Here is a 23646-nt window from a genome sequence, read left to right on the forward strand (position 1 = left end):
CATTAAATATTACATTGATTATTCCAGGTCTTACAACTCAAAAATTTAAAATGTTATCTCTTTTAAACACAATTAGTGTAATGAAAAATCCCCTAAACTACCTAAACCACAGCTCTTAGATGTCATTAAAAATATAATGAATGCTCTCCTATTTTAAGTGGAGATCCAAATTTTATGTGTATTTGGTGGGGTCCTGTTTGCTAATTAGAAAATTTCTTTTTAAAAAAAATCACAATTCATTATTAGCATTTCTAGCTTCATTACTGGGAAAGGCATATTTTTGTGGTAGTGAATGGAGTGGCAATAGGATTAACATTTTGCTTTTATTTTGTAAGTCAAAGAGTCAGACACAACTGAGTTACTTCACTTCACTTTGTAAGTCAAATCGTGAAATTCCTAGATCTGATGAGCAAGTAGGACCTTGCACATATATTTGAGGACAGAAATCAATTCCATATGCCTAGGATATAAATGATCAACTTTGAGTGCAAAGAACTTTAAGTGAAGTTTTCACAAGGTGTAATTTAAAGAGCATTTTTAGCTTCCTAATTACCTTATTGAACCTTTAACTTGCTTCTTAAGTAAAGATCCTTTCACATTACAAATGGCTTTCATTAGGAGGAATGTCTTTTTTTTTTTTTTTTCTGTACTTGGGGAAAAAACAATATTCTGAGTAAACTGGCAGGAAAGAGAATATGGAAAATTACTCTACTGATGGATGAGTCAAGACCTTGGCTTTATGTAGCTGATTTACCTAAGTATTTGAAACTGTAAAAAAAAAAACCTTTAATAATCTGTTTCAGTTCAGTTCAGTTGTTCAGTTGTGTCCGACTCTGTGATCCCATGAATTGCAGCACTCCAGGCCTCCCTGTCCATCACCAACTCCCGGAGTTCACCCAAACTCATGTCCATCGAGTCAGTGATGCCATCCAGTCATCTCATTCTCTGTCGTCCCCCTCTCCCCTTGCCCCCAATCCCTCCCAGCCTCAGAGTCTTTTCCAATGAGTCAACTCTTCACATGAGGTGGCCAAAGTACTGGAGTTTCAGCTTTAGCATCATTCCTTCCAAAGAATACCCAGAACTGATCTCCTTTAGAATGGACTGGTTGGATCTCCTCACCATCCAAGGGACTCTCAAGAGTCTTTTCCAACAACACAGTTCAAAACCATCAATTCTTTGGTGCTCAGCTTTCTTCACAGTCCAACGTTCACATCCATACATGACCACAGGGAAAACCATAGCCTTGACTAGATGGACCTTTGTTGGCAAAGTAATGTCTCTGTTTTTTAATATGCTGTCTAGGTTGGTCATAACTTTCCTTCCAAGGAGTAAGCATCTTTTAATTTCATGGCTGCAGTCACCATCTGCAGTGATTTTGGACTCCCCCAAAATAAAGTCTCACACTCTTTCCACTGTTTCCCCATCTATTTCCCATGAAGTGATGGGACTGGATGCCATGATCTTTGTTTTCTGAATGTTGAGCTTTAAGCCAACTTTTTCACTCTCATCTTTCACTTTCATCAAGAGGCTTTTTAGCTCCTCTTCACTTTCTGCCAGAAGGGTGGTGTCATCTACATATCTGAGGTTATTGATATTTCTCCTGGCAATCTTGATTCCAGTGTGTGCTTCTTCCAGCCCAGCGTTTCTCATGATGTACTCTGCATAGAAGTTAAATAAGCAGGGTGACAATATACAGCCTTGACGTGCTCCTTTTCCAATTTGGAACCAGTCTGTTGTTCCATGTCCAGTTCTAACTGTTGCTTCCTGACCTGCATACAGGTTTCTCAAGAGGCAGGTCAGGTGGTTTGGTATTCCCATCTCTTTCAGAATTTTCCACAGTTTATTGTGATCCTCACAGTCAAAGGCTTTGGCATAGTCAATAAAGCAGAAATAGGTATTTTTCTGGAACTCTCTTGCTTTTTGCATGATCCAGCGGATATGGCAATTTGATCTTTGGTTCCTCTTTCTTTTCTAAAACCAGCTTGAACATCATAATCTGTTTAACTTGTGATTAATTTATGAAATTCCACTTTTGCTCATCTGTGTTTTTTCTAGTTCATAATCTCTATATTCCTGTGTCTTCCTTCTGGCTTACTGCTAATTTTAATTTTTAATATATTCTTATATTCTTAAAGAAAAAATTTCAATTTGCCATGTGTTTCCATGGCAAGTCCATTACACTAAAGAATAAACAGGAGTATTAAGAAACATGATTGTTAGTTAGTGTAAAATTGATGCAATAGTAGGTATCTCTTTAGATCACACAAAAATTGCCCAAATAGACTTACTGGAATATGGTAAGACAAAGAATATTTAAAAAGATATTTGGGGATTGTGGGGCACTGGAGAGAAGTGTTCAGTTCAGTTCAGTTCAGTTCAGTTGCTCAGTCATGTCTGACTCTTTGTGACCCCATGAATTACAGCACGTCGGACCTCCCTGTCCATCATGAACTCCCAGAGTTCACTAAAACTCATGTCCGTTGAGTTGGTGATGCCTTCTAACCATCTCATCCTCTGTCATCCCCTTCTCCTGCCTTCAATCTTTCCCGGCTTCAGGGTCTTTTCAAATGAGTCAGTTCTTCACGTCAGGTGGCCCAAATATTGGAGTTTCAGCTTCAGCATCAATCCTTCCAATAAATATTCAGGACTGATTTCCCTTCGGATGAACTGGTTGGATCTCCTTGCAGTCCAAGGGACTCAAGAGTCTTCTCCAACATCACAGTTCAAAAGCATCAATTCTTCAACACTCAGCTTTCTTTATAGTCCAACTCTCACATCCATACATAAATACTGGAAAAACCAAGCCTTGACTAGATGCACCTTTGTTGGCAAAGTAATGTCTCTGCTTTTGAATATGGTATCTAGGTTGGTCATAACTTTCCTTCCAAGGAGTAAGCGTCTTTTAATTTCATGGCTGCAGTCACCATCTGCAGTGATTTTGGAGCCCCCCAAAAGTAATGTCTTCCATTGTTTCCCCCTCTAATTGCCATGAAGTGATGGAACCGGATGCCGTGATCTTAGTTTTCTGAATCTTGAGTTTTAACATCACTCTCCTCTTTCACTTTCATCAAGAAGCTCTTTAGTTCCTCTTCACTTTCTGCCATAAGGGTGGTGTCATCTGCATATCTGAAGTTATTGATATTTCTCCTGGCAATCTTGATTCCAGCTTGTGCTTCATCCAGCCAGCATTTCTCTTGATGTACTATGCATATAAGTTAAATAAGCATGGTGACAATATACATCCTTGACATACTCCTTTTCCTATTTGGAACCAGTCTGTTGTTCCATGTTGGGTCAAAATTATTGCTTCCTGACCTGCATACAGATTTCTCAAGAGGCACCTCATGTCGTCTGGTGTTCCCATCTCTTTCAGAATTTTCCAGTTAGTTGTGATCCACACAGTCAAAGGATTTGGCATAGTCAACAAAGCATAAATAGATGCTATCTTGAATTCTCTTGCTTTTTTGATGATCCAGTGGCAATTTGATCTGTGGTTCCTCTGCCTTTTCTAAAATCAGCTTGAACATCTGGAATTTCATGGTTCACCTAGTGCTGAAGGCTGGCTTGGAGAATTTTGAGCATTACTTCGCTAGTGTGTGAGATGAGTGCTATTGTGCAGTAGTTTGAACATTCTTTGGTAGTGCCTTCTTTGGGATTGGAATGAAAACTGACCTTTTCAGTTCTGTGGCCACTCCTGAGTTTTCCAAATTTGCTGGCATATTGAGTGTAGCACTTTTAGAGCATCCTCTTTCAGGATTTGGAATAGCTCCACTGGAATTCCATCACCTCCACTAGCTTTGTTCATTGTGATGCTTCCTACAGCCCACTTGACTTCACATTCCAGGATGCCTGGCTTTAGGTAAGTGATCACACCATTGTGATTATCTGGGTCATGAAGATCTTTTTTGTATAGTTCTTCTGTGTAGTCTTACCACCTCTTCTTAATATCTTCCACTTCTGTTAGGTCCATACCATTTCTGTCCTTTATTGAGACCATCTTTGCATGGAATGTTCCCTTGGTATCTGTAGTTTTCTTGAAGAGATCTCTAGTCTTTCTCATTCTATTGTTTTCCTCTACTTCTTTGCACTGATCACTGAGAGGAGGGCATTAACAAAATTTTGAATTTAGGCAGCTTCTTCCACACACTCTCCAGCCTTAATCATTCTTTACCAATCTTTATTTCTCTCTACCCTCACATGCATATGCTATTGGTGTAAAAACCCTGTAGTTAGTCAATGCTCTCCTTACATTGGTAATTATTAACCTCCTTACACTAATTAATGTATCTGTTAATGCTCCGTAGGAGCTCCAAACCCTTTGGTGGGTCATGTTTCACAGCAGCAGCTCCTGGTGGATTGTAACGGTCTTCCAACAGTATGATCGCTCTATTTGTTAAATAAAATGATCTGTCCTGGGTCACATTCTGTGTTCTCCTAATTTCATCAACAAATATATGCAAATTAAAATATATCCTTCCTTCTGAAAGCATTTCAAAAATTTCCCTCTCTCATTAAAAATTTGAAATTTGCACAAACTTTGCTGAGCCTGCCTAATGTGGGTCCCGACCTCCTCCCTAAATTTATCTTGTACTGCTCGTTCTTCACCACTTTATTGAGATGTAACTGATGTACAGTAAATGCATGGATTTAAAACTTTAAATTTGATAGGCTTTATGTCCTTATACACCTGGGGGACTATCAATATCATTAAGATAATAAACCTCTATCACTTTCTAAAATTTTTCTAACTTTGTTGGCAGTCCCTCTCTCTATGGGAAGACAATGATTTGCTATCACTGCAGGTTAGTTTGTACATTCTAGAGTTGTATGAAAGTGCAATAATGCAGTGTATAATATTTTTATCTAACTTCTTTAGCATAATTATTTTGATACCCACCCATCCAAGTTGTATATCAATAGCTCACTTTTTATCATTGCCAAGTAAAATTCCATTGCATAAATATACTGTAATTTTTCTGTGCACCTGTTGAGGAACAATTTTGCTGATTCCAGCTTTTGTCTATTTCAAACAAAATTGCTATTAATATTTATGCACAAGGCTTTGTATAGACATATCTTTCTTCTTGGGAGAGTACATAGAAGAAAAATAATGGGGGTATGCTTAGCATGTTAACCTGCCAAACTGTTTTCCAGAGTGGTTATATCATTTTTGGAGAAGGCAATGGCACCCCCCTCCAGTACTCTTGCCTGGAAAATCCCGTGGATGGAGGAGCCTGGTAGGCTGCAGTTCATGGGGTTGCTAAGAGTCAGACACGACTGAGCGACTTCACTTTCACTTTTCACTTTCACACACTGGAGAAGGAAATGGCACCCACTCCAGTGCTCTTGCCTGGAGAATCCTGGGTTGGGGGAGCCTGGTGGGCTGCCGTCTATGGGGTCGCACAGAGTCGGACACGACTGAAGTGACAGCAGCAGCATATTATTTTGGATCTGTACCAGCTGTGTGTGAGAGTTCAACTTTCTTTACAATCTCGCCAACACTTGATATAGTCAGTGTTCCAAATTTAGACACTGCAATAGTTACATAGAAGTATGTTATGGTTTTCTTTTCTTTTTCTTTTTCTTTTCCTTTCCTTTACACTCATGGTGTTGAGCACTTTTTCATGTCCTTGTTTGAAATCCAATATTCTTTGACACTGTGTCTGCTCAAACGTTGGGTCATTTTTTAAGTTTTGTTGTCATCATTTTTATTTGATTTTTAATGTTCTCTATTTAATCTGAATACAATTCTTTATTATATCTATGCTTTGCAAAGTTTTTTCCCAGTTGTATTCAGTCTCCTGTGAGTGTCTTTCAAAGATAAGATGCTCTTAACTTTAATGAAGTCTAGATTATTATTTGTCTTGTAGAGCTTTTGCTTTCAATATCGTATCTAAGAATTCTTCACCTAATCCAAGGTCACAAACTTTTTCTCATGCTTTCTTCTAAAAGTTTCATTATTTTAGCTTTTATGCTTCTGCGCTTGGTCATGTCTGATTTTTTGCGACCCTTTGAACTGTAGCCCATCAGGCTCCTCTGTCCACGGGATTCTCCAGGCAGGAAGACTGGCGTGGGTTGCCATTTCCTCCTCCAGGGATCTTCCCGACCCAGGGATGGAACTCAGGTCTCTTGTGTCTCCTGCAATGCACATGGATTCTTTACCTGCTGAGCCGTTGGGAAAGCTGTCAGGTTTTTATGCTTAGGTATAGAATCAGTTTTAAGTTAATTTGTTTATCTGGGGCAAGATATTGTTCAAAATTTACCTTTTCCATATGGAATTCAATTATTTTAGTAAATAGTATACTGAAAGGCGTTCTTTATCTACAGAATTGCTTTTTATTTTGTCAAGACCCATTTGTCTGTCTTCATGTGAACATGTTTTGGGCTCCATAGTTAATTCCATTGATCTATTTCTCCATCTTGATGCAAAATGTTGTGCTGTACTGTTACTTTAATTTTGTTTTATCTTAAAATCATTTAGTATTAGCTCTCAGACTTTGTTCTTTCTCAAAAGTTTGTTCTTTTTTTTTCCTTTCTTACTTTAGGTCCTTTGAATTTTACTGTGCATTTTATAATCAAGCTTGGAAATTGCCAAAAAAAAAAAAAGCTCTCATTTTAAACAGTTTTATTGAGTAAAAATTTGCACAACATTAAGTTCACACTTTTTGCATGTGTGACTGAAATATTTTAAATTAATTTATAGATTTGGAGAACCATCCAAATTCAGTTTTAGAATATGTTCATCACTTCCAAAATATTCCTCTTATCTATGGAATATTCCTGATTCCATCCCTAATCCATCTATAAAAAACACTATTTTTCTGTTTTTTCTAGGTTTACCCTTTCTGGATGTTTCGTATAAATGGAATCATGCAATGTGTGGCTTATATCAAACTTCATTTACTTAGCATAATGTTTTTGAAATTCTTTCATGTTGTAGTGTGTATCGGCATTTCCTTCCTTTTTATTGGTTAATTATGTTAATTCAATGGATAATCAGATTCAATTTATCCAATATCATGTTGATGAACATTTAGATTGTTTCCAATTTTTAGCATCTGAGAATGTTGCTGTTATGAGCATTTGCAGGCAAATCTTTGTGAATGTATGCTTTAATATCTTAGGAACATAACTAGGAGTGGACTTGGGTGTTACACTAAGTATGTGTTTAACTTTTACAAAATAGATTTTATTTTTAGAGCAGTTTCAGGTTCACAAAAAAATGGAGCAAAAGGTATAGTGAATGATAGGATGAATCCCTTATCCTCACAAATGTACACTACCAATATTCCTTACTACAATGGTACGTTTGTTGCAATCAATGAACCTATGTTGACATTGTCACCGAAAGTTCATAGTTTATATTGGGTTCCTTCTAAGTGCTCTGCATTCTGTGGGTTTTGAGGGATGCACAATGGCATGTATTTACCATTGTATAAACATACAGAGAGCCAATGTTTTCAGTGCCCTAAAAATTTCCCGTTCTGACTGTTTTCCCTCCTTCTCTCCAATCTCTGGCAGACACTGATCTTTCATTGTCTCCATGATTATTATCTTTCAGAACTTCATATAGTTGGAGTCATACAATATCCATTTTTTGGTCTTCTTTCATTTAGTTATATGCAGATAAATTTTCTCCATATCTTTTCATAACTTGATAAATTATTTTCTTTTATCACCAAATAATATTTGTGTCTGCATTTAACACAGTTTGTTAAATCACTTACCTACTAAAGAACATCTTTATTGCCTCCAAGCTTTGGCACTTATAAATAGAGCTTCAACAAACACCTGCATGCAGAACTTTTTGTGGACATAATAAGTTTTCAGCCCATTTGGATAAATACCAAGGACTGTGGTAGCAAGATTGTATGCCAAAATGTGTGTAATTTTATATAAAACTACCAAACTGTCTTCCAAAGTGGCTGTACCATTTTTTCATTGCCATCAGCAATGAATGAGTTTCTTTTACTCCACACTTTTACCAGGATTTACTGTTTCTCTGTTCCAGCTTTATAATGATAACTCACTGTTTTAATTTCCAGCTCACTAATAACAAATCATGTGGAATATCCTTTCATATGCTTAAATGCCTTTTGGTAAGTTGTCTGCTTAGGATTTTGACCATTTTAAATCTATTTTTATTCAGCCTGATTTCACAGGGTCGCAGCTGGAGAAGAATTTTACCTCATGAAGAACTGTATCTTAAATCTCATTCAGACTGAATTTAGATAATACTTTGATGACACTTTATATGAATTTATACAGGAATGTGTTAAGACTTCGCTTGCTGTGGGGATAGAATGAATGTGAGAGGACATATATTTGGTGGGGGAGGAGAGGGATGGACTAGCATGATTGCATTAAGTCTCTCAAAATGCATATCTTAAAGCCCTAAGACCCAATGTATTATTATTTGCAAACGCAGCCTTTAGGAGATAATTAAAGTTAAATTGGGTCATGAAGTGGGCTCCTAGGATAAGATTAGTGCCCTTATAAGGGACATCGGAAAGCTTACTGTCTTTCTTACCCTCTATGAGCGCGTCCTCAGGAATGCCCATGTGTACACGTAGCAAGTTGGCATCAGTCTACAAGTCAGGAAAGGAGTACACTTACCCATTGGTCCCTTTGATTTCATGTGTCTAACCTCAAGGATTATGAGAAAGTAAACTTCCATTGTTTAAGCCATCTGTTGCATGGCATTTTGTTATGGCAGCTCAAGCTAAGGCACCATTCATTTGTGAGGCATTATCTTCCCATAATCAAAGAAAAGACAGGTTAAGATCACAGTCCACAATTGTTCTGCTTCTGTTTGCATTAATGAAGACCCTCTTGGTTTCTACAGATGGAATTTCAATGCAAAAAAAAAAAAACAAAACAAACACACAAAAAACGCCAAAAGCTCTTTAATGAAGTAGAAGGATCTTTTAATGCAATACAAGAATTGATTTAGGTAATTGAGAAGTCTAATGGACGGCTGAATCTTGAGGTTAAGAATATTAGAATTCCATCTCAGATCTGTATGACTCTAATGACCTCTACTTGGAGATGGTTTTCCTCTGTGTAGAAGCCAGATGGCTACAGGACAAGTCTTATTTCCAGATTTCCTGTTGTGACACAGTATCATCCTTGCTGCCTTCCTTACCCTCCCCTAGTTCACAAGCAAGAGGTCTGAGAACTTTGCTTTCCAGAGCTTCTTGTTAGAAGAATTTCCTGTTAGAGTCTAACAAGTAGCACATTTTCAGGATGTTTGAAAATCCTAAGAGAGGGAGAAGCCATTATTCTCCAGCTTGTAGGCAGGTGTGTGGGCAGAGAGAGTTTACACACGTGGGTTTTGCCATTATCTTCCCAACATCCTGTTATAATGGAATCTCCCACATTGTTTCTGCAGCATCTGAAATGACTGAAACGATTTCCTGTAAATTCTGCACTTCTGATTTTCTCAAAATCTAACAATGGTCTCTCATGTTTACCTTCCAGTCCTTCAGAAGCTGTGTAAGCCTCTAATAACCTGTATTGGAATCTTTACTGCTTGAAATGCCTAGGAAATCTTCTGTTTTCCTATCAGAATACTGAGGGATGCAATAAGCGTAGGGCATCCCTTACAGCTGTTATTCTGAAAGAAAGAAAAAAGGGATCATTTTGTAATATCCATTCTCAATATTTCCAGGTAAACATTAATTTTTTTTCATTAGATTATTTGCCCACATCTGAAAAAAAAAAAAGAGTGTGTTTAAACTGAGCCTTAGGAAGTTACCCCCATAATCACAACATAGATTGGTCCCCTTGTCTATCACAAGGGTTCCGAACAATGGAAAAGTGGAAGTTTTTGAAAGAAAGGAATAAAAATTATGTTAGAAGAGTAAGACATCTACAACAGAAGAACTATGCTAGTAAGTATTTTTATTTTTACTGTTTGTAAAAAGTGAAATAAATTGCATTGTCCAATGGAGGTATGTTTACTTGTTGGAGACATATTTTAAAGCTTTATTAGCATTTATCTTTAACAAAGAGCAGTCATGTTCAGTTTAACTCACTGAATTAGATCTATCAATTTGCTGAGAGATTAATGAAGGAGAGAAACAGCATATGAGTTAGAAATAAGAACTCATCTTTCTAACAGAGTTAATTGCTTTTTTACCTTGGCAACTAATTAATAAAAATTTCAATCACTTACATAATTATACATAAAAATTATGTACATAGAAAAAACATAATATTTTCTTATGTGTTCCTTTGATACATTTTGATTCTTAAGGCCATTTTAAAATATAGTACATTGCAAGAAAATTAGAAATAGTAGAATATCATATGTGCCACACTTTTTTCATTTTATATTATAGACTAGTTTAGACATATAAAATATATAGACATTGTTTTAGCCAGGGTAAACATAAAGAAATGTATAGACACACAAAGAACTGATATAAATGATAGAAGTTTGGGTACCCCTCTTCTATTACTATTACAAAGGAGCCATTACAAATTGGCAGATAGCTCTGCTTAGAGCCCTTCAGAAGGTCCTAAAATTAATTCCTGCTTCTGTCTCCACCATATTTGAAGCTGGACCAATGGCATGTGCTGGTTGGAGCCCATTGTAAAAGAAAGGAGCTATGGATCATGGATTAAGCATACCTTCTCTGTTAATGGTTTGACCTGGAAATCATTTTATTGACTATTGACTGTAGTCACATAGCTACAGCTTACTGCTTGGAATCTAGCAGATGTAGCCTCCACATAATCCTGGCTGAAATTTTACTCTGTGAAGGAAAAGATTAGATTTTTGTGGAAACTAGCCTCATCCAACACAGATATTAATTTGATAAACACTTGGGAACCAGTCAGAAAATTAAAGCCCCTGTCTATACTTCTCTTTAACTCTTAACCTTTGCTTTCCTCTTCCTCACTCTACTGAACTTGAATTTCTTTATACTTTTACTACATATGATCATATTTATAAATGATACATAGGCCAGCTTTTCACGTGCTTGTACCTTATATTAAGTGTCATACAGTGTGTTTCCATCTATAATTTGCTCTATTTCTCAAACTTAAGTTTGGAGAACACTTACATAGTCACATCTAGCTCTAATTCAAACATATTTATTGCTTTATAAGATGCTGTTGTCTCAAATATCTACTTGTTTAAATATTTTGTCACTCAAAAATGTTATCATGAGTATTCTTTTATGATTCCTAATCACATATGAAGAGTTTTTCTAGGACCTGTGCACAACTGTGTGTGTATATGTGTTTGTAAATGTGTGACTGTGTGTGTGTGTACATGCAAATTCTAGGCTGTGAGATCTAAACACATTCAACCTAACTAAATACATGTCTTATCTGAAATTGTTAGGTGCAGGTGTATTTGAGAATTTAACTTTTATTTTTGACTTTAGAAAGATAATTTGATGCATATACTATATTTTATATCTCAGTATCAGGGAGATATTGGACAATTACTAATAAACATGTAGGCACTAATGCACACAGAACCATAGACAAGTATGTCTTAACATATGTATTTTCTAAGAAGATAGAAGTTTTCTATTAAATTATTTCTCTTTCTAAGCTTTCATATGAATTACCTCTATTATCAATGTTTATACAAGCAGTCTTCAAGACAGTCTAGACTTTCATATTATGTGTCTCTAGCCTCTACCCATTATACAATTTCATAGTCAGTTAAGCATTTTTAGTTATTTGTTTCAGCATCTGAAATGGCCATCATCTTATATGGCTATCAGTCATTTTGGTTTAAAGGGCCACTCTATTCCAGTATATCATATCAGTTTAATCAATTGCATAATCAACAATGCTATTTACCAATAAGATCCTCTTCTGAGGTGCTGAGTGTTAGGGCTTTAACATCTCTTTAGAAAAGAATGATGTTTAACTGCTAATAATATGTAACAGTGAGCTTGTATCCAGATTATATAAAGACTACATGTGACACAATAATAAAAGATAAATAGCCCAATTAAAAATGGGTGAACAAACATTTCTTCAAAGCTGATAAAAATGGACAAATAAGAATATTGTCTAATAAGAAATATATTCAGCATCATTAATAGCAAAATGCAAATCAAAACCACAGTAAGATATCACTGCATAACCTATTAGAGTGCCACGATAATAAAAATTAATACATTTAGATGGGGTTGTGGAAGCTCTTACCTTGGTGGTGAAATGTAAAATTATGTTTCTTTGGCAAATATAGTTGAAGTTACTCAAAATGTTAAGCAGAATTATCATAGGACCAGAAATCTCATCATTAGGTATATATAGCCAAGAGAAAAAATGATATATCTCTACACAAAAACTTGAAAAATGTTCATATCAAAATTATTAATAACACCAAAAAGGTAATCCAAATGTCCACCAGCTGATGACTGGATAAATAAAATATTATACATCCGTACAATGGAATATTATTCTATCATGAAAGGAAATGAAATGTCAAAATGCTACAATATGGGTGTTTCTTAAAAACATTATGTTAAGTGAATCATTATGATAAGCTATTCATAAAACATCACATATTTTATGATTTTATCTATATAAATTATCCACAATAGACAAACCTTAAGAGAAAGTAGATAATGGGTGCTTGGAATTGACATGTAGACGGGAATGAGGAACAACCACCCATCATTTTAAGGTGATGAAAATGTTCTAAAATTATAAAGTAGTGATGGCTGCAGTACAATTTGCAAACATTAAAAATTATTGCATTATGCAGTTTATATGGGTGACTTTTATGGAACATTAATATTGAAATAAAGAGGTGAAGGAATTGAGTACAAAAAAATAAATGTATTCTTTAACTCTTAATAAAGATCCTGATGCTGGGAAAAATTGAAGGTGGGAGGAGAAGGGGACGACAGAGGATGAGATGGTTGGATGGCATCACCGACTCAATGGACATGAGTTTGAGGAAGCTCTGGGGGATGGTGATGGACAGGGAGGCCTGCGTGCTGTGGTCCAGGGGGTCACAAAGAGTCGGACATGACTGAGGGACTGAACTGAACTGGACTGAGAGATTTTTCAATACACGTTTTAAAAGCATTTAAGTTACAGATACAGGATAAAATGCCACAATTGTTTGGCTCTAATGAATATTTTTTTTAATTGAAGTATAGTTGATTAACAATGTTGCATGCGTTAGTTTCTGGTGTATAGCACAGTGATTCAGATATCCATATGTTTACATCGTCTTAAGCTATCCAGTAGGACTTTGTTGTTTATTTTATTTATAGTACTTTGTATCTGCAATCTCAAACTCATAGTTTATTCCTTCCCCACCCCCATTTCCCTTTTGGTAGCCATGCTCATTTTTCTTGTCTGTGACTCTGTTTCTGTTTTGTAATTAAGTTTATTTGTGCCATGTTTTAGATTCCACATATAAATGATTCAGTATAGCAGATGTCTTTGTCTGACTTACTTCACTTAGTGTGATTATCTCTAGGTTCGCCCATGGCATCGTTTCATTATTTTTTACGTCTGAGTAGTATTCCATGGTGCACATGTAACACATCTTTATACATCCATCTGCCGATGGACATTTAGGTTGCTTCCATAGTTTGCTATTGTAAACAGTGCCACTGTGATCATTAGGGTGGATGTATCTTTTTTAATTATAGCTTCCTCCAGATATATGTCCAAGAGTGAGATTGCTAGATCACATGGCAACTCTAAGTTTTATAAGGAATCTTCATACAGTTTCCACAGTGTCTGCACCAATTTACATTCCCACCAACAATATTGGAGGGTTCCCTTTTCTCCACATGCTTTCCAGTATTTTCTATCTGTGGAATTTTTAATGATGGCCATTCTAACTAATGTGAGACAATACCACAATGTGGTTTTGATTTTCATTTTTCTAATAACTAGCAATGTTGAGCATCTTTTCATATGCTATCTTTATGTCTTTGGAAAATATGTCTATTTAGGTTTGCCCATGGTTTGACTGGATTGAGTGTTTTCTTGATATTAGAGTTGCATGAGCTATTAGCATATTTTGGAAATTAAGTCCTTTGTCAATTGTTATCACTTACAGATACTTTTTCCTAGTCCATAAGCTGTCATTTCATTTTGTTTATGGTTTTCTTTGCTGTGAAAACGCTTTTAAGTTGAATAAGTCACACTTATCTATTTTTTGCTTTTATTTCTATTGCCTTGGGAGAGTGACCTAAGAAAACATTGGCATGATTTATGTCAACAAGTTTTTCTTATGCTCCCTTATAGAAGTTTCATGGTGTCATGTCTCTTAAAAATTTTTAAGCCATTTTGAGTTTATTTTTGTGTATGATATGAGCACGACTGCAAAGAGATCCAACCAGTCCATTCTGAAGGAGATCAGCCCTGGGTATTCTTTGGAAGGAATGATGCTAAAGCTGAGACTCCAGTACTTTGGCCACCTCATGCGAAGAGTTGACTCATTGGAAAAGACTCTGATGCTGGGAGGGATTGGGGGCAGGAGGAGAAGGGGACGACAGAGGATGAGATGGCTGGATGGCATCACCGACTCAATGGACGTGAGTCTGAGTGAACTCCGGGAGTTGATGATGGACAGGGAGGCCTGGTGTGCTGCGATTCATGGGGTTGCAAAGAGTCGGACACGACTGAGTGACTGAACTGAACTGAACTGAACTGATGAGCGTGTGTTCTAACTTTATCGATTCAGCACCACTTACTGAAGAGACTGTTTTTCTTCTACTGTTTTAATATATTCTTGCTTCCTTTGTCAAAGATTAATTGACTGTAGGCGTATGAGTTTATTTCTGGGCTCTGTTTTCTATTCCATTGATTGAGATAGCTCATTGACTGTCTTTATGCTAAAGCCATGATATTTTGATTACTGTAGCTTTGCAGTATTGCCTGAACTCTGGGGTGGTTATATATCATTTTTTTTTCTATTTTCTTCAGGGATTTTTTGCAACTCTAGACTAGATTCCATATAAATTTTAGGATTATCTATACTAATTTTCTGAAAAATGTCTTGGGTAATATGATAGATCACATGAAATCCGTATATTGCTTTGGTTAGTATTGCTATTATAACAATATTAATTTTATAATCCAAGAGCATGGGATATCTTTTAATTTCTTTGAATCAGCTTCAGTTTTCTTTACCAGTGTTTTATAGTTCTCAGCATATAAGTCTTTATCCTCCTTGGTCAGCTTTATCACTAAATGCTTAAATTTTAAAAAAATGTTATTTTATATTGGACTGTAGTTGATTTATTAATAAAATGTTGTGTTAGTTTTAGGTGTACAGCAAAGTGATTCAGTTTTACATATACATGATTTTTTTTCAAGTTCTTTCCCCATTTAGGTCATTAGTTTTTTAAAATGTGATTTAAAAATGGATTTCTTTTTTACTTTCCTTTACTGATATTTCGTTGTTAGTGTAAATAAATGCAAGTGATTTCTGTATGTTAACCTTGTCTCCTACTACTTTGCTTCCATTTTTGTTTTTTATCAGTTCTAGTAGTTTTCCGAGGAATTTTTAGGGTCTGAAATTAATATCTACAGGCTTAGCAAATTTTAAGTCTATAATAAAGTATCATTAGCTATAAGTAGCATGCTGCAGAATACATCTTTGGAATTTACTTATCTGGCATAACTGAAACTGTGCCATTTAACCACTGTCTCTTCATTTCCTCCTCTTATCAGCCCCTGGTAATCACCATTCTACTCTCTTCTTCCAGAAGTTTGACTTTTTTAGGTTCCATATATAGGTGAGATGATATAGTTTTTATTTTTCTCTGTCTTATTTCACTTAGCATATGATGTCCTCCAGTTCCATCCAAGTTGTCACAAATCACAGAATTTTCTATTTTTTAAGGCTGAGTAATACTCCATTGTGTGTATGTCTGTGTGTGTATAACATTTTCTTTATCCATTTATTCACTGATGAATATTATATTGTTTCCATATGTTGGCAACTGTGAATAGTCCTGGAATGAATATGATAGTGCAGGTATCCTGATTTTAATTTCTTTGGATAAATGCCCAGAGGTAGGCTTGCTGGGTCACATGGTAATTCTGTTTTTAAGTATTTTGGGAAATCTCCATATGTTTTTCATAAAGCCTATACCAGTCACATTCCTACCAACAGTGTACCAGGGCTCTTTATTTTTCAACGCGTGATTGCCAAATACTTGTTATCTTTTGTTTGATAATAATCATTCTTATAATTATGAAGCAATAGGTCCTGTGGATTTGATTTGCATTTTCCTGATGATTAATGATATTAAACACATTTTAATGTAACTGTTAACCTCTTCTTTTGAGAAATATCTATTCAGGGCCTCTTTCCATTTTTTAAATTGGATTATTTGTTTATTTGCTATTGAGTTATTGGAATCTCTTATATATTTTGGATAAAATCAATTATTAGACATGTGGTTTACAGACATATTCTCCCATTCTGTACACTGTCTTATCATTTTGCTGATTGTTGCTTGTGTCATGCAAAATATTTTTAGTTTTTTCCTTAATCCCATTTGTTAATTTTCACTTTTGTTGCATGCGCCTTTGTGTGTCATGTCCAAAAAGTAATTGCCAAGAACGGCGTCATGGAGCCCTTTCCTCATATTCCAGCCCCCTAGGAATTTTGTGGTTTCAGATGATAGGTTTAGGTTTTAATCTGATTTTGGTTGGTTTTGTGTATCCAGTTTCATTCTTCTGCATGTGGATATCAAATTTTCCCAACAATCTATTGAAGAGATTATCCTTTCCTCTCATTGTGTTGTATTTTTGAGACCCCTGCAGAAGGTTAGTTGACCATAGACATGTGGGCTTCCACCTAGGTCTTTTATTTTGTCCCATTGGCTTATGTGCCTGTTTTTATGAAACATGCTTTTTCATTACTTTGTAACATAATTTGAAACTGGAAGTATGGTGCTTCCAGCTTTGTTCTTGCTCAATATCCCTTTATATATTCAGTGCTTTCTGTGACTCCATATACATTTTAAGATTATTTTTTCTATTTATGTGAAAAATGCCTTTGGAATTTTATAGGAAATTCATTGAATCTGTAGATTGCTTTGAGTAGTATGGAGGTTTTGCAATATTAATTATTCAGTCTATGAGCATGAAATATCTTTCCATTTATTTTTGTTTTCTTAAATTTTTTCATCAAGGTTTTATAGCTTTTGATGTACAGATCTTTCACCTCCATTGCTAAATTTTAATCCTTCTGAAGCTATTATAGATGCAGTTAGGTAAAAGTGACCTCCAAAAGGACTTATGCCAAACCTCACCTCCCAAGACTGTTTCTGCCAGTTCCCCTGTCCCCGCAGCAGGCCACTGTGGACCCACTCCTCTGCAAGAGACCCTCAAACACACAGGCAGGTCTGATTCTGTCTCTTACAGGGTCACTGCTCCTTTCCCCTGGGTGCTGGTGCATGCATAGTTTTGTTTGTGCCTTCCAAGAATCTCTGTTTCCCCTAGTCCTGTGGAAGTTCTGCAATAGAATCCCACTGTCCTTCAAAGTCAGATTCCCTGGGGATTCCCAGTGTCTTTGTGGGCTCAGATGACCAGGTTACTGTGGGGTCTAGAACTTACGCAACAGTGTGAGAACTCACTCTCATTCAAATTTTTCTCTGTCTCAGTCACATCACTTTTCTGTTTTAGGACCAAATCTAGGATTGTCATGGGCTTGGCCTTCTTCTTCTTTTAATCAAAAATGGCCATGTCTCTTCCTCTCTATGCAATAGACAAGACCACTTGGTGTACACTTGTGCTGAGTGATGCCGAGGAAACTTCTTAGTGATGTGGACTTGGTGTCAGACACATCCATGGAAAAAGTGGAGATGCTGGGAAAGCAAAATGAGAGGAAACGTAAAAAAGAGAAGCCAAAATCTCATAAGACTGAAGAGGCAGTAGAAGAAAAAGAAGAAATGATTTCACCCAAAGTTCAGTTCCGTTCCGTTCAGTTCAGTTCAGTCGCTCAGTCGTGTCCAGTTCATTGGGACCACATGAATCACAACACGCCAGGCCTCCCTGTCCATCACCATCACCCGGAGTTCACTCAGACTCACTTCCATCGAGTCGGTGGTGCCATCCAGCCATCTCATCCTCGGTCGTCCCCTTTTCCTCCTGCCCCCAATCCCTCCCAGCATCAGAGTCTTTTCCAATGAGTCAACTCTTTGCATGAGGTGGCCAAAGTACTGGAGTTTCAGCTTTAGCAACATTCCTTCCAAAGAAATCCCAGGGCTGATCTCGTTCAGAATGGACTGGTTGGCTCTCCTTGCAGTCCAAGGGACTCTCAAGAGTCTTCTCCAACACCACAGTTCAAAAGCATCAATTCTTCAGCGCTCAGCCTTCTTCACAGTCCAACTCTCACATCCATACATGACCACTGGAAAAACCATAACCTTGACTAGACGGACCTTGGTAAGCAAAGTAATGTCTCTGCTTTTGAATATACTATCTAGTTTGGTCATAACTTTTCTTCCAAGGAGTAAGCGTTTTTTAATTTCATGGCTGCAGTCACCGTGTGCAGTGATTTTGGAGCACCCCCCAAATAAAGTCTGACACTGTTTCCACTGTTTCTCCATCTATTTCCCATGAAGTCATGGGACCGGATGCCATGATCTTTGTTTTCTGAATGTTGAGCTTTAGGCCAACTTTTTCACTCTCCTCTTTCACTTTCATCAAGAGGCTTTTAGTTCCTCTTCACTTCCTGCCACAAGGGTGGTGTCATCTGCATATCTGAGGTTATTGATATTTCTCCCAGCAATCTTGATTCCAGCTTGTGTTTCTTTCAGCCCAGCGTTTCTCATGATGTACTCTGCATAGAAGTTAAATAAGCAGGGTGACAATATACAGCCTTGACATACTCCTTTTCCTATATGGAACCAGTCTGTTGTCCCATGTCCAGTTCTAACTGTTGCTTCCTGGCCTGCATACAGATTCCTCAAGAGGCAGGTTAGGTGGTCTGGTATTCCCATCTCTTTCAGAATTTTCCACAGTTTATTGTGGTCCACACAGTCAAAGGCTTTGGCATAGTCAATAAAGCAGAAATAGATGTTTTTCTGGAACTCTCTTGCTTTTTCAACGATCCAGCGCATGTTGGCAATTGATCCCCCAAAGTTAAAAAGGTTAAAAAGAAAGCAGGGCCTTCTGAGGTTGACATGAATTCTCCTAAATCCGAAAAGGCCAAAAAGAAAGAGGAGCCATCTCAAGATGACATTATTTCTCCTAAAAACAAAAGTTCAAAAAAATCGAAGGAGCCCCGTGAAAAGACAATTGTTTCTCCTAAAACCAAAAATGTTTTAAAAAATGAAGAGCCTACTGAGGAAAAGTCGATGCACCTAAGCCCAAAAAGATGAAGAAAGAAAAAGAGACAAATGAATAAATTGGAGAGAAAAGCCCCAACTTCAAGAATAGGTTCCCTGATTTTGGATCTGACTCCAAATCCAAGGAAGCTACCAGTGAAGAAGACAGTGAGTTAGAGCAGGAAATGACTGTGGAGCAAAAAAAAAAAGAAAAGAAAAAGGAGCTTTCTCTAATTTTCCCATATCTGAAGAAACTATTAAACTTCTCAAAGCCAGTGGAGTGACCTTCCTGTTTCCTATACAAGCAAAGACGTTTCACCAGATCTATAGTAGGAAGGATTTGATTTCACAGGCATGGACAGGAACTGGAAAGACATTTTCCTTTGCTTTCCCTTTGGTTGAAAAACTTCAGGGAGAACTGTAAGACCAGAAGATAGGCCCTGCCCCTCAGGTGCTGGTTCTTGCACCCACAGGGAGTTGGCAAGTCAAGTAAGCAGAGACTTCAGCGACATCACAAAAAAGCTGGCAACTGCTTGTTTTTATGGTGGAACATCCTGCAGAGGGCAAATTGAATACATGAGGAATGGGATTGATATCCTGGTTGGGACATCAGGTCGTATCAAAGATCACCTGCCTGTGTCGTTTTCAATTTTGATTTTCTCAGGGTGTATCGGAGAAGGCAATGGCAACCCACTCCAGTGTTCTTGCCTGGAGAATCCCAGGGTCGGGGGAGCCTGGTGGGCTGCCGTCTATGGGGTTGCACAGAGTCAGAAATGACTGAAGTGACTTAGCAGCAGCAGGGTGTAGCCCTAGGATTGGGATTGCTGGGTCATATGGTGGTTTTGTTCCTAACTTTTTTTTTTTTTTTTTAAGGAATCTCCATACTGTCTTCCACAGTGGTGATATCAATTTATATCCACCAACAATACAAGAGGGTTCTCTTTCCTCTACACTCTCTCCAGCATTTATTGTTTGTAGAATTTTTCATGATGGTCATTCTGGCCAGTGTGAGGTGATATCTCATTGTAGTTTTGCTTTTCATTTCTCTAATAATGAGTGATGTTGAGCATCTTTTCAAGTGTTTGTTACCCATCTGTATGTCTTCTTTGGAGAAATGTCTGTTTAGGTCTTTTTCCCACTTTTTGATTGGGTTGTTTGTTTTTATAGTATTGAATTGTATGAACTGCTTGTATATTTTGGAAATTAATCCTTTGTAAGTTTTTCTCATTTGCTATTATTTTCCCCCATTCTGAGGGTTGTCTTTTTACCTTGTTTATAGTTTCCTTTGCTATGCAAAAGTGTTTAAGCTTAATTAGGTCCCAGTTGCTTAATTTTTTTTCTTCCATTACTCTAGGAGGTGGGTCATAGAGGATCTTGCTTTGATTTATGTCGTTGAGTGGTCTGCCTGTTTTCTTCTAAGAGTTTTTCAGTTTCTGGTCTTATTCAGCATTATTTACAACAGCTAGAGCATAGAAGCAACCTAGATGTCCACTGACAGATGAATGTACTGAAGTTGTACATACACACAATGAAATATTACTTAGCATTAAAAAGGAACACCTTTGAATCAGTTCTAATGAGGTGGATGAATCTAGAGCCTGTTATACAGAATGAAGTAAGTCAAAAAAAGAAAGAAAAATATCATATAGGTGCTGCGATTCATGGGGTCGCAAAGAGTCGGACACGACTGAGCGACTAGATTGAACTGAACCAAACTGAATGCATATATATGGAATCTTGAAAGATGGTATTGATGAATTTATCTGCAGGGCACTAATGGAGAAACAGACAGACATAGAGAACAGACTTATGGACGTGGGGAGAGGTGGGGAGAGGGGTGGAGCGGGTGAGATGCATGGAGAGAGTAACACAGAAACTGACATTACCGTATGTAAGACAGAGAGCCAATGGGGATTTGCTATATGTCTCAGGAAACTCAAACAGGGGCTCTGCATCAAGCTAGAAGGGTGGGATGGGGAGGGAGTAGGAAGGAGGTTCAAGAAGGAGGGACATATGTATACTTATGGCTGATTCATGTTGATGTTTGACAGAAAGCAATAAAATCCTATAAAGCAAGTATCCTTCAATTAAAAAATAAATTAACTTAAAAAAAAAAAAGACCACCTGCAGAATGGCAAGCTAGATCTCACCAAACTTAAGTGTGTTGTCCAGGATGGGTTGACCAAATGTTGGACAAGGGCTTTGCTGATCAAGTGGAAGAGATTTTAGCCATGGCATGCAAGAATGATTCAGAAGAGAACCCAAAACATTACTTTTTTCTGCAACTTGCCCCCATTGGTTGTGTAATGTTTCTAAGAAATACATGAAATCTACATATGAATAAATGGACCTGATTGGTAAACAGATGCAGAAAACGGCAATAACTGTAGAGCATCTGGCTATCAAGTGCCACTGGACTCAGAGGGCCACAGTTATTGGAGATAGTGTTTTTCAAGGGTGCACTATTGTATTTTGTGAAATGAAGAAAGAAGCCCAGGAGGTGTCGCAGAATGTGGCCGTAAGGCAAGATGCCCAGTTATTACACAGAGACAATCCACAGAAGCAAAGGGAAATCACCAGGAAAGATTTTAGAAAAGGTGATTTTTGAGTTTGGGTTCCAACAATGTTGCTGCACATGGGTTAGACATCCCTGAGGTTCACCTGGTTGTTCAAAGTTCTCCGCCAAAGGATGTGGAGTCCCTACGTTCATGATTCTGGGCAACCAGGTAGAGTTGGAATGATCGGGATTTGCATCTGCTTTTCCCAGCACAAAGAAGATACCAGTTAGCCAAAATGGAGCAAAAAGTGGGAATTCCATTTAAGCGAATGGGTGTTCGTTCTGCAACAGAGATAATGAAAGCTTCTTGCAAAGATGCCTTCAGGCTCTTGGACTCTGAGCCTCCCGCTGCGACTGGTCACTTCGAGCAGTCAGCTGATGAACCTGAGAGGGGAGCAGGGAGCCCTGAAAGGCCCGCCAGCAGCCCTGTCCCACTTCTCCGGTGCCACGTCGGTGGACCAGCACTCCTTGAGCAACTCAAATGCAGGCTTTGTGACCGTGATCTGCAGTGCTTGATTGAAATGCCAAACATTAGTTCTGCTTGGAAAGAACCTGAAGAGCTTCTGAGTGAGGATATTGATGGCAAAGTGAAGGGAATGGTCGTTCTCAAAGGAAAACAGGGTGTTTGCCTTGACATCCCTGCTACACCAGTAACAGAAATACAGGAAGAGTGGCATGATTCACGGTGCTGGCAATTTTCTGTGGCTACAGAGCAGTCAGAGCAAGAAGGACCAGGGGAAGGATATCACAACTTCCAAGGGCAACTCTGAGGTGTCAGAGGACAGCGGGAAAGAAGTAGAATCTTCAGAGGACAGCGATCAGGAGGTGGCAACAAAAGAGTGTGTAAGGCGCTCAGTAGTGTCCGACTGTTTATGACCCAGTGGACTGTAGCCCACCAAGCTCCTCTGTCCTTGGAATTATCCAGGCAAGAATACTGCAGTGGGTTGCCATTTCCTTCTCCAGGGGACCATTCTGACCCAGGGATTGAACCTGGGTCCCTGTATTGCGAGCAGATGCTTTACTGTCTGAGCTATTAGGGAAGCCTAGTAGGGAAGCAACAAAACTTACAGATTCCAAAGCAAATGCCAGAGGCAGAGTTTTAATAAAGCATTCGGACAGTAATTTAAAGTAGAGAATTTATTTGGCAAAAACAGAACTATGTTCAGCAACATGGAACTGAACATTATTTCTCATGCAAAGTTAAAAGCACATTGTATTCCATCCTGGCCGCTTGCCCAGTCCCCATTTATTCGAGAGAGGTAAACTTCATCTAAAATATTTCATATGATTGATGATTGTCATTTATAACTTTATTGCTTCTTCTGTCTTAGGTATTCCTTTGGAAAAGGTCTATGGATTCATTACATATTCTAATGTATTGTCTATAGATTGTAGGATAAAGTCAAGCAAGTATCTGCTGATACTTTTAAAATTGACCTGTCTTTATACTTAGAAATGTCTCTTAACAATAGGCATTTCTTGGTGGCTCAGATGGTAAAAACTCTGCTGGCAAGGTCAGAGACCCATATTCAGTTCCCTGGGTTGGGAAGATCTCCTAGAGAAGGAAATGGCAACCCACTCCAGTATTCTTGCCTGGAGAATTCCATGGACAAAGGAGCCTGGTGGGCTACAGTCCATGGAGTTGCAAAGAGTCAGACAGGACTGAGCAACTATCACTCACACTCACTTTTAATAGTATCCTTCCTAAATATCATGGGGAATGAAACAGTTTCTAGAGAAGCACTTTGATCACCCAAGGCTTTGTTCTCTAATTGGTATTCCTCAGTCACTTGCCTACGA

General features: G+C 37.7%; 1 pseudogene; it reads left to right on the forward strand.

Moving 5' to 3' along the window:
• The first annotated feature begins 17759 nt into the window (after positions 1-17759).
• Positions 17760-22968, forward strand: LOC101116662 (nucleolar RNA helicase 2-like; annotated as a pseudogene).
• Positions 22969-23646: the final 678 nt, after the last annotated feature.

The sequence above is a fragment of the Ovis aries genome, chromosome 9, assembly GCF_016772045.2.
Source record: "Ovis aries strain OAR_USU_Benz2616 breed Rambouillet chromosome 9, ARS-UI_Ramb_v3.0, whole genome shotgun sequence".
NCBI lineage: Eukaryota > Metazoa > Chordata > Mammalia > Artiodactyla > Bovidae > Ovis > Ovis aries.